This window comes from Procambarus clarkii, chromosome 12 (assembly GCF_040958095.1).
Source record: "Procambarus clarkii isolate CNS0578487 chromosome 12, FALCON_Pclarkii_2.0, whole genome shotgun sequence".
Taxonomy (NCBI): Eukaryota; Metazoa; Arthropoda; class Malacostraca; order Decapoda; family Cambaridae; genus Procambarus; species Procambarus clarkii.
Genome location: NC_091161.1, coordinates 48,199,319 through 48,217,648, shown reverse-complemented (window position 1 = coordinate 48,217,648; position 18,330 = coordinate 48,199,319). Strand labels below are relative to the sequence as shown.

Genomic DNA, 18,330 nt, shown 5'->3' with positions numbered 1-18,330 from the left:
CGGCTCTGGCTCCTTTTGTTTCTTGTTCCTCCCCTTCTGTTCTACTCACTTCCTCCCTTGCTTCCTGCTCTGAACCTTAGGCGGGTTTCGGGGTTAGGGCGGGGTCTGGTTGGGTTGAGACTCTGGCGGTCTCGGGGGTTTTCCTCTTCCGGGGTGGCGGCGGAGGCATTCGAGTCGGTTCGTCCAGCCGTGCAGTATGGGTCTGACCAGTGGGCTCCCTTCATTAATGTTTGCACGGTTGCCCCGGCTTTTCCTTGTCAAGCTGGGTCTTTGGGGGTGCAGCTCGGCCCTGGGTCATGCCGTAGAGGTTCCCGGGGTTAGGGAGGGGTTGCCTGGGGGGCCTCGGCCCTGTTTGCTCCTCTTGGGTCCTTGTACCTTTGGTGTGGGGCTGGCAGTTTCTCAGTGGGGTTGTTCCTTCCCTCTGTGTTCCTGTTGTTTTCGGGTATACCCCTCCCTGGGTTCGGTTTCGTGTTCCTTCGGGTTCGTCGGTCCCATCGTTCCTGGGGGTGTTTTTCACCCCCTTTTCCTTAACCTTTTTGCTCTTATGTCGCGATGCTGTTCAAAAAAAAAAAAAAAGTGTTCAGGTAAGGTACAGCCATACAAGGTGTGAAACAAACATTGATGGATTTCTATATTGACCTAGTACATAGTGCCTAAACCGCTTCGTATCGTTGTACCTGCATGTTCCTTGGTCAGGGGTGCTTGTCGTGGTTCTAAATACATAATACAAATAAATGAATGTTTATTTGGGTAAGGTATATACATAAGAGATTTTACACAGAATGATGGATTTATAGATAGGGCTAGTACATACAATGCCTGGGGCCACTATTACGCAAAGCGTTTCGGGCAAACCGTTCTCGTTGGTTAGCGAGTCTCTTCGTACCTTCCAATATTATTGGAACGTCTGTTGATTTTCGATGTGGTTTCCATCGGGTCTTTTGTCGGTCTTGTTGGTTCCCTTCCATCATCTGTTTTCTTTTGCTTCGTTTTCGCCTTGTTTTGATTTCGCGTCGTCTCTACTTCCAGTTTTGGCGTTCTTTGTCTTCATTCTGCACGCCTTTCTGGTGTTTGTACGATGTCTGTACATTGTGTGTACGATTTGTGTGTCCGCCTGGTGTACGAGCCACGCCTCCCGGTGGATGGGTGGTGCGTTTCATACCTCGTGTTCTGGGGCTGCAGTGTGCATTTTGTTTACGGGCGGTATGCTCGTGTGTTCGCGCCGTTTCTCGTGGTTTTTCTACGGCTTCTTGCTCGTTTCTCCCTCCAGTCGGGGCCCTCTGGATGCTGAGGGTGTTTTGGATTTATATCTGGGGGTGTCACTTTGTTCTCCCTCTGTACTGCTTCGTCTTCTGCAGCGCACGCACCTTTGGCCGTATTTCTCCTTCGACCTCGCATTTTATTCAGGTAACGATACACACTATGCCTACTGCCTCGCGTCTGCATGACTTTCGGGCACACCTTTAGCACTGCTCCTAGTATGTTACTTGGCTCGCCTGTGTTGTGGCATGGTCGTGTGTCTGCTCTGCAGGTGAGGTGGCGCTTCTGTCGGCCTAGTTCTGGTTCTCACTTTTGGTGGGGTGCTTGCCTAGTAGTGCTTGCCTAGTAGTGCTTGCGGGGTTGAGCTCTCGCTCTTGGGCCTTCTTCACGTTTGCTCCTGTGGGTGGCGTCTCCCTCCTCCACATGGCTTTTTGGTGCTTTTTGCTTCCTCTCCCTCTGCCATTAATCAGGTTCTTTTTAGTGTCTGTGGCTCCTTTGGGTGCTTACTACCTCCTGTGTCCCCTTGTGCGTACCTGCATACGGACATAAATACAGTGGACTTGCAGAGGGCCTCTTGGCCCATGCGAGGCTGCTACTGTTTCTTACCATCCACTCCCACTCACATACATGTCCAACCCGCCATTGCACCAATCGTGGGGCCCCACCTCCACGTTACGTGGTAATTGGTTCAGCTCATCGCCGGGCCTGTTACCGTGCCGGTCTTTCCTGATTCTGCACTTATCCCTTTTATGCCCATTGTTTCGTGCCCACAATGTGCTGCAAGAGTGGCGTGTGCCATTATTCCAGTTTCTATTGTTTCGTGGAGATTGGGTCAATAACCACAAACCCTAAGGAACTGCTTATCTTTTGTTGCGTATACAGTAGTTGCTGGTGATAATTGGCGGGTAATGGTGCAGGTTGGGCGCACTGAGTGTCGGTACGGTGTCTCACATGTCTGTTCTAGACAACACTTGCCGGTAGACTAGTTATTATTCGCTACTCTGCTGGTTATATGCTTGGGCGCCGCCTCAGTTCTCCACTGGTTTGCAGGACTTTTCGTTGGACGTACGGAACGGTTTGAGTTCCATCGTTGGTACTTTGTAGAGCTTTGCTTCTCTAGTTAGGCTCATGCATTTGGAGCGAGTATCTTCTTGGGATACTCTACTCACTCCGCCACCCTTGTTCACTGTTCCATCCTTGTTTACTCTTCCCCGCTTGGTGGGATTGCGTCGATGGCTCCTAACTGGGGTGTTTGGTGTGGTATTTGGTCACCTTGCATGTGTCTTTAGTGCCTTTTGTCCATCTTTTGTTCTTTGTTGTCCTGTGGGGCTCTGCCCCGCATTTCGGTGCTTTTGTTTTCGTTGTAGACCCCTGGGTTTTTTCCCTGTCTGGACACTTCCTTGCCTATCTGCGGTGCCTGACTGCACCCTGCTGTCCGTGAGGTATGTACGTGCTGCTCTACACATTTTGTGGTTGGTCGTGTGCGTTACTTCCCGGCCGCTCCTTGGGCCGTATTCGTGGTTTTCCTTACCTATTTCCGTTTTTCCTCCCCCCATGCTACACTTTTTTGTGTATCTGGGTCAGTGCTACTTGATTATCCTGTTTGGTGCTCCGGTGGACCTCTGTCCATGTTCCACGTCCTGTTTTTGGACTTCTCCGGTGTTCCGTTTTGGTACCGAGTTCCTGCGATTTCTGTGTGGTTTTCTGCAGGCTTCGGGTTGCGCTGTCTGTGGGCGGGGGGGGGGGGGGGTGTGGACTTTTCAGTCTGCCGCTCCTGCCTTCCTGGTTCCTTTTCTTGGTACCAGGTTTGCTGGGTTCCGGTCCTGGTTTCGGTTTTTCTTTGTTCCTTTTCCGGACCTGGTGTGTTTGCTTTCCTGCGGTTCTCGTCCTCGGTAGTTCTCCTCTTGGATGCCTCGGGGATGCGTGTCTCATTCTTCCCTGCTGGAGCTGGTTATCTTGCTCCTTTGGGTTGTGCTGTTTTTAGATTCGCGTTTTGCGCTTTCGATCGTGGTGTTCGTTTCTCCTCGTTTGTGTCGGCACAGGTGGGTTCGTTATTGGTCTCCCACCTGCATGTTTCGTCTCGGGGGCGGTGTGTGGTTTTCCTATCACTGCGAAGGGTCCTTCGGTCTTTGATAGGGTTGGCTTGTCTTCCCTTTGGGGTTGTTCTGGGACCGTTATCTGGAATTGGCCTGTCACCTCATGTTGGGTGGTGCTGGCAGAGCCGCTCCTGCTTGCGTTCAGTGTTGTGGTTCCTTCTTCTCCATTCCACTTGCTGTCCTGGGCGTTGTTCCCCTCTGGCCTGCTCTTGAGTTTTGGGGCCGTCCTGGTCGTTGACCTGGGTGGTCTTTTTCTTCTCGTTTTGGTTTTTGTTTTGTCTCTGGTTTTGATTGGTCAGTTAGGACGTGTCGTATCCGCCTCCCGGTTCCTTCCCTGTTTTACTTACCTTTTGGTAAAGTAGCTCCGGGGAGCCGACGGGGCTCCTCCCAGAAAACCAGCGTTAAATGTAATGAAACGCCATTTTCTGGGTGAGTCCCGGAGGTCCCCCAGCATCCCTCCCTCCTTCCGGTCGGCGGCGTTTTTCGCGTATTTTGACATCCAGCCTAAGAACTGCCAGTTGGATCGCCGGCGTGGAGGGTCTGGGGCTCCCCCTTTCCCCTCTCGGGGAGGGGGGGGGGGGGTTGCGCAGACAGTGACGCGGCGACATGATGACGTCATGCTAGTTTGATAATTTTGTTTGGGGAGTTCTGTCCACTCGTTCTGCTTTCGGTAGCAATAATTTCACAAGAATTGGGGTTTGTTTTGGGGCGCCTACCTTTCTGGGTGCCTGTCCTAGTCGATGGCAGACATAGAATGCTCCCAATCACAAGGGGGTTTCTATAGGCCATTGCTCCTCGTGCCTCTCTGAGGGGGCCAGGTTTTGGCTCTTGGTCTCCGGTAGGCAAGAACTCCTAGCACTTTGACTGATGCCAGAAAGTTATACATATCCATTCAGCCTGGATAGCTCCGGGGAGCCTCCGGGACTCACCCAGAAAATGGCGTTTCATTACATTCAACGCTGGTTTTTTTTAATAGTTAAAACCTTTTGAAAGGAAAGGCAGAGCTAAAGTACACAATGGCAGTTAAATGAGATTATAATTTGAATTCTGGCTATACAGCAGCTCTCCCACAGTCACTCAGGAAAGAATTAAGGTGAGCTTTAGTGGTTATTGAATAGGTTTTTCCAGTGTCAGTCCTCCTACGTAACATAACAAAGATAAAGACAATGGGCCACAGATTAGGATTTTTTAAAATAGACAATATAATACATGAAAATACGTAATAATCCAATACTATGGACTCACAAAGTTTATTACCAAATAATGCAAAACTCAGGAGCTGGGAAGCCAATGCCTTATAATAGTTCAACTCAATATAAAAAATAAAAAATACTGGACTGTGACTGTGATGATATAAATTTACAATAATTTAGTACATAATAAATAACGACAATAAGCCACGGGGAAAAATGCGGATACTATGTAGAGTCGAACTGAAACAGTCAAAGTGCAAAGATAGGATTGGATAATAACTAGAGCGCAGGATTACAATTTATAAGCAATAAATAGTACATTACAAATATAACGTGAAGGTTCCACTAAGAAGAGTGTAAAAGAGAGACATAAGAACATAAGAACAAAAGAACAAAGGTAACTACAGAAGGCCGATTGGCCCATACGAGGCAGCTCCTATTTATAACCACTTAATCCCACTCATATACATGTCCAACCCATGCTTGAAACAATCGAGGGACCCCACCTTCACCACTTTACGTGGCAATTGGTTCCACAAATAACAACCCTGTTACTGAACCAGTATTTACCCAAGTCTCCTAAATCTAAACTTAGCCAATTTATACCCATTGTTTCGTGTTCTCTCTTGTGTTGATACTTTTAATACCCTATTAATATCATCTTTGTTATGTCCATTCATCCACTTGTAAACCTCTATCATGTCACCCCTAACTCTTCGCGTTTCCAGTGAATGCAACTTAAGCTTTGTTAATCTTTCTTCATATGAAAGATTTCTAATTTGGGGAATTAACTTAGTCATTCTACGCTTGACACGTTCAAGTGAATTTATATCCATTCTATAGTACGGCAACCAAAACTGAACTGCATATTCTATATAGGGCCTAACCAGAGCTAGATATAGCTGAAGAACCACACCAGGTGTCTTGTTACTAAAGCTTCGATTAATAAGTCCCAGTGTCCTATTTGCTTTATTATGAACATTCATGCATTGGTCCTTTTGTTTTAAATTCTTACTAATCATAACTCCCAGATCCCTTTCGCAATCTGACTTCGCAATCTCAACACCATCTAGCTCATATCTTGTAACTCTTATCATCATTACCGAGCCTCAAAGCTTTACATTTATGAGCATTAAACTGCATCTGCCAATCCTTTGACCATTTCAAAACCCTATTTACACCAACTTGAAGTGATAGTGAGTCGTCTTCCGTATTAATTTCCCTACCGATTTTCGTATCATCGGTAAATTTGCAAATGTTGCTACTCAATCCTGAATCTAATTCATTTATATTAATTATAAACAACAGAGGTCCCAGGACAGAGCCTTGAGGCACTCCACTTAAAACATTTTCCCACTCTGACTTGATTCCATTTATACTAACTCTGTTTCCTTTGGTATAGCCATGCCCTAATCCATTTTAATATAGCACCTCTAATACCATGAACCTTTATCTTTTTAATCAGTCTTTCATGTGGCACTGTATCAAAAGCTTTGCTAAAGTCAAGGTACACATCATCACAATCCTTACCACTATCAACTGCCTCAACTATGCTAGAATAAAAAGGTAATAAATTTGTTAAACATGAACGGCCATTTATAAAACCGTTTTGCAACTCAATTATTAATTTATGTTTTAAAGATGAAGACGAATTTTATTTGCAATTATCGATTCGAGTAACTTTCCCACAATAGACGTTAGGCTAATTGGGCGATAGTTTGACGCAAGCGATCTATCTCCTTTCTTAAAAACTGGTATCATATTAGCAACTTTCCATAACTCTGGCTCTCTGCCTGACTTGATTTATTAAATATGGTAGACAGTGGGTCGCAAAGCTCCTCTTTGCATTTTTTAAGCACCCTGGCAAACACTTTATCCAGCCCTGGGGATTTGTTTGGTTTGAGTTTTACTATTTGTTTAATTACATCCTCTTTGGTAACTGCTAAACTAGTCAACCTGTCCTCGTCACCACCCAGATAGACTTGTTTGGCTGAAGGCATATTGTTAAGTTCCTCTTTAGTAAATACAGATATAAAATATTTATTAAAAATACTACTCATCTCTTTATCACTATCTGTTATTTGACCTGTCTCAGTTTTTAATGGACCTATCCTTTCCTTAATCTTTGTTCGGTATAATTGGAAAACCCTTTAGGATTTGTCTTCGCTTGCTTTGCTATGCGAACTTCGTAGTTTCTTTTTACTTTCCTTATCTCTTTTTTAGTATTTCTAACCAGTTGTACGAATTCCTGTTCTAAACTGACTTCCCCATTCTTAATCCTTTTGTACCACGCTCTCTTTTTACCTATTAAGGTTCTTCAGATTCCTTTGTTATCCACTTTGGATGATTAGTATTCGATCTATTCAATTTATATGGTATACTACATTCCTGGGCTTTGCTTAGAATATTTTTAAATAGGTTATATTTGGAATCCACATCGAAAACCCCTTTTATGTCGCCTATCGCTGGGTTCACGTCTAGCTCCATGACCGGCCCACACCCCATACCCAAGACTTTCCAATCTATTTGACCCCAAAAAATTCTTAGGCTATTGACATCAGCTTTTCGAAAATCAGGCACTTTAACAGAATTTTCTCCTACAGATCTATTCCATTCAATGCTAAATCTGATTTCTTTATGATCACTGTTCCCTAGCTCACTCCCTATTTTGATGTCCTTAATTTGTTTCCCTGTTAGTTAACACTAAATCTAAAATATTATTTTCCCGCGTTGGTTCCTTAATGTGTTGCGTAAGAAAGCAATCGTTAATTAATTCTAGAAAATCTGCTTCATTATTCCCTGTTTTGTTCAACCAGTTTATTCCACTAAAATTAAAATCACCCATGACATAAATACTGTTAGATCTAGATGCTCTAGATATTTCATCCCATAGATGCTTTGCTTCCATTCTGTCTAAATTTGGTGGCCTATATATAACTCCTATTATAATAATATTTGCTTTTTCGTTCAATTCTATCCAAATAGTTTCTGTATGTGGCTCAGTTTTGATTCCCTCTTTGAGACTACATTTCAAATTGTCCTTTATACTAGAAATAAGCACTAGAAGGATAAGGTTAAGTGCAAATACTCCTTCCAAAGTACTAGGTTGCAGGACCGTTAGCCCACTAACAGGGCGGGCCCATTCAGCTTAAGGCTCCACTGGGGTTCCAGCTAAGGGGCCTAGGACAGGGCCGTCCGAGGGGCATGACTGATGTGCCCAGCTTAGGCCCGTGACTACGGATGCCTTTGACTAAGGAAAAGGCAGGACTGCAAAAAGTGCCTCACGAAAGGGGAGGCAAGTCGGTAAAGAAAGGTAAAGTAATAATAGTAGTTTGAGAACTAATGCCGCCAGCATAGCACTCATTACCGTAAAGGCCAAAGACCGTTATGCTAAATAAGCATAAACAATAACAGAGCCATGATCCAGAGAAAACGATAATAACAAATAAAGCAGAGGGAGGGTAGAAATAAGGCAACTAAAACCCGGACCGAATAATAAAGAACTTAAATTAGTAGTAGTATGATACAATAATAACAACATTTATGGCGTTATGCGAGGCCGGAAGCCGAAAGGGGAATTGACATGAGATCAATAACACCAAAAAGTGACTATAACTAACATCAATAGCAAATAGTAACAAGTTCAAATTCAAAATTCAAATGTTTATTTAGGTAAAGTACATACATACAAGGGGTGATACAGATATTGATGAATTTATAGATAGAGCTAGTACATACAATGCCTAAAGCCACTATTACGCAAAGCGTTTCAGGCAGGAAAAACACTAAAGACTAAAACATTATACTAATTGAGATTAAAGTATAAAATGTGTTGAGAAAATATAAAAATAAAAACGGGGGGAACATGGCAGGAAAACAGCAAAATATAATTTGGTCGACAAACAGCATTGTTTAAAAATAACAGACATGGGTTGACATTATAGGGGTAAGGTAGGTTACATGGAGTTAATTAGGTAGTGCTTAGTTTTTATCTTGAACTGGTTGAGAGAGGTACAGTCTTTAACCCTTAAGCTGCGCATCGCATCATATGATGCTTTGACCGACTTGCAGTAAATTGTGCATTGCTTCATATGATGCTTTGGAGTACTACGCAAGATTTAAACGGCCCGCGAACACACGGGGTTCACCACACCTTCATCAGGGCTCCTGTAAACAGATGCCATTTTTTTTTTTAAATCGTGGGCCAAATTCCCAGGGTGTTAGAGGCCTCAGTATTGAGTGAGCTACCAAGCCTGATGCACGCAGCATGAGCTCACAGCACTGCTGTTCAGCTTGTGACCACAGCATCGCCTAAAAATGCCATTATATACTTGTTCATGCTATTATGTAGCGATGATGATATTACAGAAGACCCCTGACTGTGATAAAACTGACCAGGGTTCTGATAATAGCAGGATTGTGGTGATATTTAGCGCTTTGCTCCATGGAGGGAGGAGTAATGCTGTGGGAGGGGAGGGTTCTGGCGTCGTCTTCTGACTGTGTGCGGCCACCTTTTATTGACTGCACTCACCATACCAGCTTAGTGGTTCGCTATGGTGAACACAAATGTAGATACTTATGTATAACGAGTGTATAGAGGTTATAAACAGCAATAGGAATAGGTTGGGAACCGCAATTTTGGTGAGGGAGGTGGCGTCGTCTGCACGATTTATCATGTTTACTGGTGACCACTATGGTCTTTGGGCACCATACCAGTTTACTTGTACAAGTATGGTGAATAAAACTGGTAGATACTTATATATAATGTGTGTATATAGCGTAATAACACCACAAACAGTATTGTTGGAGGAGAAATATTAGTGTGTCTGGCCTTGAGGGCGGCCGCCATCAGCTAACTGTGTGAGTAGCTACGTCTTTGTGCCTTTACTCACCATACAAGCTTAGATGTACAGTTATGGTGAACAAAACATATAAATACCTATATATAACGTGTGTATATAAAAGCAAAACAGTATGGTGGGAGGAGAATGGTGTCACGTCAGGTGAGGGAGGGAGGGAGGGAGAGGCAGCCAGTGGCGGGCTGCCACTGATACTGCCACTGCCACTCAACATACCAACTTATTGGTTCGTTATAGTGAACACGAATGTAGATATTTATATATAGCGTCTGTTAATAGTGAATAAAAGCAAAAAAAGTATTGTGGGAGGAGAATGTGGGTGAGTCAGGTGACTTGAGGGAGTGAGGAAGTAGCAGCAGTGCAGGCTGCCACTGGCACTGCCACTCAGCATGCCAACTTAGTGGTTCGTTATGGTGAACAAAACATGCAGATACTTATATATAACCTGTGTATATAATGTAATAACCGACAAAGTATTTGTTCACTGCTTGATGAACATAATAATTGAATCAACAATATGCGCACCATATTTTTGAGTACAGCGATGATTTACTCATTTTATTATATAAATATATCACACTACACACTATTGAATAATATTACAGCAAAAAAAAAAATACGAAAAATCAACCAGAGACATTGAAATAATTAGGTAATTATCTCTTTGTCGCAACTCCGGCCTAACAGCTGGGGAGCAACAGACCATCTGGGACGCACGCTGAGTCAACGCCTGTTTTTTTGCCAAACTTCCCCGCCCTATAGCAGGCAATATATGCCACTTACGATTTTATTATTATTTTTCCCATGATCAGTGAACACAAATTAACAGGTTAGGAAGAAAAAAGTTTTTTTTTTGTATGCGCCTGTGGGTGTCAAATGCTATATAGCCATGCGCCATTTAAGGGTTAACATGATTGGGAAGGCCATTCCACATTCTGGGTCCCATGATTTGTAGAGCATTTCTAGTTTGATTAAGTCGTACTCTTGGAATATCAAAAAGGTACAGAGTTGGATATTGTTCTAATATTGTCCTTCTCCTAAGTGGAGAATAACTCAGGCCAAATCCGCCAGTGAAACCAAAGACCATAAGCAAAGTAGGCTTAAAACAATAATATAGTAGCAGAAAAAAAACCAGAATAAACTCAATAATTACAAATACTAGCAGAGGGAGGGGGGGGGGGTGAAGGGAGGAAACCAAAAACCCGAAGTGAATAGAAAAGAACTTGAATAAATATATAACATAATGTAATAAATAATATATTGCCACCAGTCAACATGAAAAGCAGCTAGGAGTCGTCTGGGATTCGTCCTGAAGTCGTCCTGACGCCAACTGGAGATCATCTTGTAATCATCCTGGAACAGGAAGGCGCCAACAAGAAGGCATCGTGCAGGCATCAAGAAGTCGTCTTTTAGTCAACACTAGTCACCTTGCTGGTGATCGCAGACATTCACTACTACAGGAAGACCTGGATAAATTGGAGGAAAGGTCTAGAAAAAAGGCTGCTAAAGTTCAACTCAGAAGACATTGATAAACTAAAAACATATTAACAAAGTTTTCGATTGGGCAGCAGAAAATAACATGATGTTTAACGGTGATAAATTCTGGGTACTCAGATACGGCAAAAATGAGGATCTTAAACATAATACAGGGTACAAAACACAATCGAATCTGCCCAAAGTAGGAAAACAGCATGTCATGGATTTGGGAATAATCATGTCCGACAACCTAACGTTTAGGGAGCATAACCAAGCAAGTATTGCATCAGCCAGAAAAATGATAGGATGGATTTCGAGAACCCTCAAGTCCAGAGATCCCATCACAATGGTTGTACTCTTCAAATCGCTTGTGTTGTCCCGTCTTGAATACTGCTCAGTACTTACTTTCCCCTTCAGAGCAGGCGAGATTGCTGAAATTGAGGGAATACAGAGAACATATACGGCACGCATAGACGAGATAAAGCACCTAAATTATTGGGATCGTCTCAAAGCTCTCCAAATGTGCTCACTAGAAAGGAGACAAGAGAGATACCAAATAATATACACATGGAAAATACTGGAGTGACAGGTCCCAAATCTGCACAGTAAAATACTGTAACAACGTACTGGAGTGATCGACATGGAAGAAAATGCAGAATAGAACCAGTGAAGAGCAGAGGTGCCATGGGCACAATCAGAGAACACAGTGTGAACATCAGAGGTCCACGGTTGTTCAACGTCCTATCAGCGAGCATCAGAAATATTATGGGAACAACCGTGGACATCTTCAAGAGGAAACTAGATTGTTTCCTTCAAGGAGTGCCGGACCAACCGGGCTGTGGTGGGTATGTGGGCCTGCGGGCGCTCCAAGCAACAGCCTGGTGGACCAAACTGTCACAAGTCAAGCCTGGCCTCGGGCCGGGCTTGGGGAGTAGAAGAACTCCCAGAACCCCATCAACCAGGAAAGTGTAAGGTAAAGAAAATAGGCGAAGGCTGCAAATTCACAAGGCAAGACAAGAAATACGAGTTGAAATTAAATATATGAATATAGTAAATAACATCAACGGTGCACTAGGAGAACCGCAGCAGAAGTAGTATGTCCAACTGTAAGCAATTGTGCTCAAAATAAGACTGGAATAAGCTGTCAATTAAGAATAGTCAAAATTAAACAAAAAATTGTGTAATAAACCAATACTACAAAATTGCAAAGTTAATACAGCACAAAGCTTAGGCTGAAAAGGCCAATGTCGCGGGATAATTGCGCTCATAATAAAGAAACTGGACATTAACTGTAATGATATGACAGTATTAACAATACCACGTAAAATTTAGCAGCACTGTAGACTGTCATTAAATGATAAATCCAAGACGTGAAACATTGAATTTGTTAAATAATAAATTTAAAACATCGCCGAACAGGTCCAAACAGGAAATGACAAGAGTAAGGTCAAGCACAACATAGAAATCACTGTATAAATATAAATAAGGAAACGTCCCACACTGGGGCCGGGAAACCTTAACCTTAACATTAAACCAACATTAACGTAGCATGTATAACACAAACACCAATGGCAAAAAGCGGCAAAATAAGGGATTAATATAAACAACCGTTGCCAAATGTAAACTGCAAAATCCTGCCCCGGAACATCAGGAGCTACACCGCAGCTGGAACACCTGCAGCTGAACATTGGCAACTGGAGCATCAACATCTACTGAAGATAAATCAATAGCGGCAACAGGCTACCAGGGAATCAGTGGTAAGTAGAAGTCCAACTACAAGACTATTAGAGGCCATTAGAACCTGGGAGCTAGCGTTAAGGGAACGCCGGGAACGAACTGAAGCTAAAGCTGAAGCTTTCCCTTGCCAAAAGGGGCGAGAATATCAGCAGCTAGCACGTCAGCAGCTGGAATAACAACGCTGAAACAGCAACAGCTGTAACATCGATGGCTGGGACAGCGACAGCTAGAACGTCAGCAGCCGGCACCTCAGCAGCTGCTGAAGATACAAAATTAGCGGCAACAGGCCAACGAGGAAACTGCCGTAGTAAGGAAAGGCAACTGCAAAACAATTTATGCTCAAAATAAGGCTGGAATATAACTCGTTAGAGAACAGGATGAATACATGAAGCTGAAAATAAAATGCAATCAAATACAATAAACTGAAAAGGAGTGATAATAATAGGCACTACAGCAGGAACGCTTCAGCTGGAACCCCGCCCGCTGGAACTTCAGGGGCTGGAATGTCAGCAGCTGGAACAGGAACGTCCACGGTAGGAACCTCGATAGCTGGAACGCAGTAGCATGGACGTTAACAGTCGGTACCGCATCAACTGGAACATCAGGAACAACTTCAGCCGGAGCATGGCAGACGAAACGTCTGGATAAACCAGTAGCCTGGGAGGCCGCAGTTTCTTCCGGACACACAGGGAACTGGTGGCCCAGCCAAGGGCATAGGAACCGAAGTTGGCCTAGGAAAGGGCATAGAACTGAAGGGGCCCCAGCCTGCTGGGGCATAATCGGCAGTGGCCCCATCCTGGGGCGTAACAACTGAAGTGGCCCTACCCTGGGGCATAATATACAAAACTGGCCCCGTCCTGGGCATAGAACTGAAGTGGCCTCAACCTGGGCCACGTTAAACTGAAGTGGCCCCACCCTGGACCACAGTAAACTGAAGTGGCCCCAGCCTGGGGCATATAAACTGAAGTGGTCCCAGCCAGTGGCAGAACTGAAGCGTGGGTCATAATAAACTGAAGTGGCCCTGCCCTGGGTCATAATAAACTGAAGTGGCCCCAGCCTGGGGCATAAGAAACTGGAGTGGCCCTGTCCTGGGGCATAAGAAACTGAAGTGGCCCCAGCCTGGGGCATAGGAACCGAAGTGTCCCTAGCCTGGGCATAGAAACTGAAGTGGTCTCCACCCTGGGGCATAAGAACTGAAATGGCCCCAGCCTGGGGCATAGGAACTAAAATGGCCCCAGCCTGGGGCATAGGAACTAAAGGGACCCCAGCCTGGGGCATAGGAACTGAAGGGGCACCAGCCTGGGGCATAAAACTAAGTGGCCCAGCCTGGGGCATAAGAACTGAAGTGGCTGCAGCCTGGGCATAATAAACTGAAGTGGCCCCGTCCAAAGTAGCGCCAAGGGGGCCCCGAGGGGCACCTTGAAAGGAGTGCCAGCACCCTGAGGCCGCCGAGGGAGAGGCGGGCCAGGGCCCAAAGGGCCCACCCCATAAGACTTGAAAGTCACGAGGGCCCGGGCCACGTGTGTGGCACCACCAGACAGAGCGTTGCCAACCCGCCGGCAGGAGAAAGGCCCACACAGGCGTGCCACAGGGGCGCGCGCCAGGGTGCCACGGAGGGCAAGGAAGGACCTCACGGCTTGGCGCCCAAGTGAGAAGCAGCTAGGCCCTCCGGCCCGGCAAGGGAGGAAGCTAGCTAAAGCGGCACGACGCGTACCACAAGGGACACGGCACTAAGGACACGCCAGACACTGGGGCAGTGTCTGGCGTGTCCCTACTTGAGATGACATACTCTCCAACACTATATCTGCGATTGCCCTGTTATTAGTGACTTCATACCGGTCAATGGGAGCCGGTCGTCCGAGCGGACAGCACACTTGGCTTGTGATCCTGTGGTCCTGGGTTCAATCCTGGGTGCCGGCGAGAAACAATGGGCAGAGTTTCGTTCACCCTATGCCCCTGTTACCTAGCAGTAAAATAGGTACCTGGGTGTTAGTCAGCTGTCACGGGCTGCTTCCTGGGGGTGGAGGCCTGGTCGAGGACCGGGCCGCGGGGACACTAAAGCCCCGAAATCATCTCAAGATAACCTCAAGATCAAGATACCAAATGGTGTGAGGTACGTTGAGCTCTGTAATTACTACATCCACTCAGGAATATTGGAAGATATTCTTGTGCTGCACCCAGATTTTGCCAGTGGAGGCTAATAGATCAGCCTTAAGTATTTTGTTCTCTCCTGATTCCATGTATGACTGGCCGTCCTGTGAGGTGGGGATGTTGGATGAGCTTGTAGCTGGTTTTTTATCTATATTGTGTGGTCCTTCATACAGAATAGGGAAGCAGCACATTGCTGTATATACCTAAGCATGTTAAAAAAAATACATTGTTTGAGAGGAGTCTTGTAGAAACTGGCAAGAGTAGTTATAATATAATGTTCCCATGATTCAATGCTTACCTCTTGTGAAAATCATGAAATTGTTGTTTAGTTAGAGTTGATTTGTTTTCTGGGGGGAGCCCCGTCGGCTCCCCGGAGCTATACCAGGCTGATATGCTAATGTCAGACTTTGGCATTACCCATGTATGCCTATCCATCCTGTGAGATGGGAGTATTAGATGAACTTATAGCTAGTTTTTTATCTACACTGTAATCTTCCATATGAATAGGGGAGCAGCACATTGCTGTGTATACCTAAGCTTCGTAATAAAAAAATCAGTAATAAAGATTTTAAATTATAGTTTGTATTATTGCAAGTATTATCCTTATTAAATCATGTTAACCATGGATCATTAAGATCTCATGTTGATATGTAATAGTTATATTTCTTTTGAATCATTCATTAAATTGTGCATTGTCTCAATTTTTCACTTCCTTGGGTATACTGTACAGTACAAAAAGATAGGATAAAAATAAACCAGTAACATTTCTTTCATTATATTTTTTATTTAAATAACTGTATCAATATTTTTACAGCTGACATAATTTGTTTTACCATACAGGTGCATTGTTTATTAAAAAAAAATTGGTTTATTGTTACACAAAATGGTGCTACATAGCCTTCCCAGCTTGGTACCTTCTTTTAATACTTACTTATTGATTAATAAATAAATAATAAATAAATTTTATTCAGGAAAAGTACACACATAGTTGATTTACAAACATGATGTTGGATTTATAGACAGAGCAAGTACATACAATATCTAAAGCCACTAATACTCATAGCATTTCGGGCAAGGTGTGGGGGGAAAAAAACACTTAAACTAAAACTTAATACTGTCTCCACTCGATCATCCGGACTATATGGGAAGGACCCCCAGCCGGATTATCACATTTTTCGGATAATGGTACTTTTTCACCCACGAGTCCAAAAGTGACCATTTCCAACTATTTTTATACTACAAACAACATAATTTGAATTGCCTTGCCACATAAAATTATTAAATATTCAACTAGAAACCTTAACTTACCTTGTTGGTGTTCGTCTTCTTGATTGATGCCACACATCTTGAAGTTAAAAATTCTTAACAATTTACGTAACCTATACTAACACAACACTAAAATTAACACTTAAAATTACTGTACAGTTCATTAAGCTAAGTTAGTTTTGACTGCCAGCTGCTGAAGCCTCACTGGTTGAGGGCATTTGGGTTGCCTGTGAGGCCTCACTTGTTGAAGGTGCTTGCTTGCACCTCACTTGTTGAAGCGCTTGCATGCCCTCACCTGTTGAAGGCGCTTGGCTTGCCTGTGACGCCTCACTTGTTAAAGGCGCTTGCTTGCGCCTCACTTGTTGAAAGCGCTTGGCTTGCCTGTGGCGCCTCACTTGTTGAAAGCGCTTGGCTTGCCTATAATGCCTCACTTGTTGAAGGAGCTTGGCTTGCCTGTGGCGCCTCACTTGTTGAGGCGCTTGGCTGCCTGTGACGCCTCACTGTTTGAACAACACGTAACTTGTCTTTAATTGCTAGGACAATCTTCTTCCTCTTAACACTTCCAGAACGATTGATGCTGCTACCAGACATATTCTTGGCCAAAAATGTTCAAAATTACTATGAAAATTAAGAAAGTTATTTAAAAAAATATTTCACTAATGGCGCAACACTGTGAGGCCGCACTGGTTGAGGCGTATAACTGTGACTTGTCTTTAATTGTTAGGACAACTTTCTTCCTCTTAACACCTCCAGAACGATTGATGCTGCTACCAGACATAGTCTTGGCCAAAAATGTTCAAAGTTACTATGAAAATAAAAAAGTTATTTAAAAAAATATTTCACTAATGGCGCAGCACTGTGTATAACACGAGGGACGAACGCACATGGGTTGACCAGTGTTGGACAGGTCCACTTGGGGCAGCCATAGCGTTACGTAGGCCGCCAGGAGGAAAAAAATTCACAATATTTTTGAAGGAAACTTCAGCCTGTGCACAATGCTTTTAGGAAACTTATTTATTTGTTATTACATAATTACTAGTAGTTATTTTATTTGTTTTTGGCTATGATTAATTGTTCTAAAATTAAAATTAATGGTAATTCCTGTACCCAGGTAGTCCCTCCTGACGCACCCCTCCCACCCTCCCAACACCACCCACCCACCCCACCCCCACCTACACCATGCGCCTCGAGTCTCGGGCAGACGGGATTAATACCGTATGGCCTGCCTCATGTTTTCATATACGGACAAAGGCACGATTATCTGGGGGACTGACCGGATAGTGTAATTTCTGCAGAAAACCTGCTTTAATCCGGTCCCTGTGGCTATTTTGGCCGGATATTGTGATAACTTTATCCGTTCACGATTTTGGCCGTATAAGGGCGTTTTTCGGATGTTCGAATCCCGGATAATCGCGGGGTTACAGTAGTAATTGGAACTAGGTATAAATTGTGTTGAAAGAAGGAATAAAAAATAAAGAAAAGGGGGGGAACATAGTAGAAATCAGCAATTGTACACGTTGGTGAACCGTTGGTGAACAAACAGCATTGTTTAAAAAATAGCAAGACATGGGTTCACATTTAGGGGGTAAGGTAAGTTACATGGAGTTAATTAGGTAGTACTTGGTTTTACTCCTTAATTGGTTGAGAGAGGTACAGCCATTGACATGATTCGGGAGGTCATTCCACATTCTGGGTCCCTTGATTTGTAGAGCACTTCTAGTTTGGTTACACACAGCCAAATTGTGTAACAGGAAGAGGTCTTGGACACAAATTTGTTCCATGCTAAATGTAAAGGAATCAGCTGAGTATTCCTCAAATAAAATAAGCTGCCTCAGCTTATAAGGTAAATAAAATAAGCATTCCTCAAATAAGTAGCTGCCTCACCTCACTGCCTTACTGCTACATAGCCTTCCCGGCATGGTACCTTCTTTTGATAATTACTTGTTCCACACCCAAGTTGTGTAACAGGAAGAGGTCTTGGACCCCTACTTCCCTCTCTCTTTTTGAATAGTCCATATAGTCATAATTATAGCTTTAGGTTTCAATGAGAAAAGTTTTGAAGTTTTTACCTTTCTCCTTACCTAACATCATTTGTGCAGCATATTTTTATTTTGTCGCACCGATTTAATTTCAAAATAAAACCAAACAAAATAAATTAAAAATAGGGGGTGTACCTTAGCTATACATACCCATCTATACTTATTACTAGGTGAACTTGGTGATGGTAAATGCTCCCATCAGGCAGGGTTCATCACCTTTTCTCATATTTCATGTTCATCAGTGTTTATTTAA

The 18,330-nt window shown here is 43.8% G+C and overlaps 1 long non-coding RNA gene across 1 annotated transcript in view; it reads left to right on the top strand.

Annotated features, from left to right (window-relative positions):
* Window positions 1-18,330, top strand: part of LOC138363931 (uncharacterized) — a 96,482-nt gene that overhangs the window by 18,267 nt on the left and 59,885 nt on the right. The window lies entirely within an intron of this gene.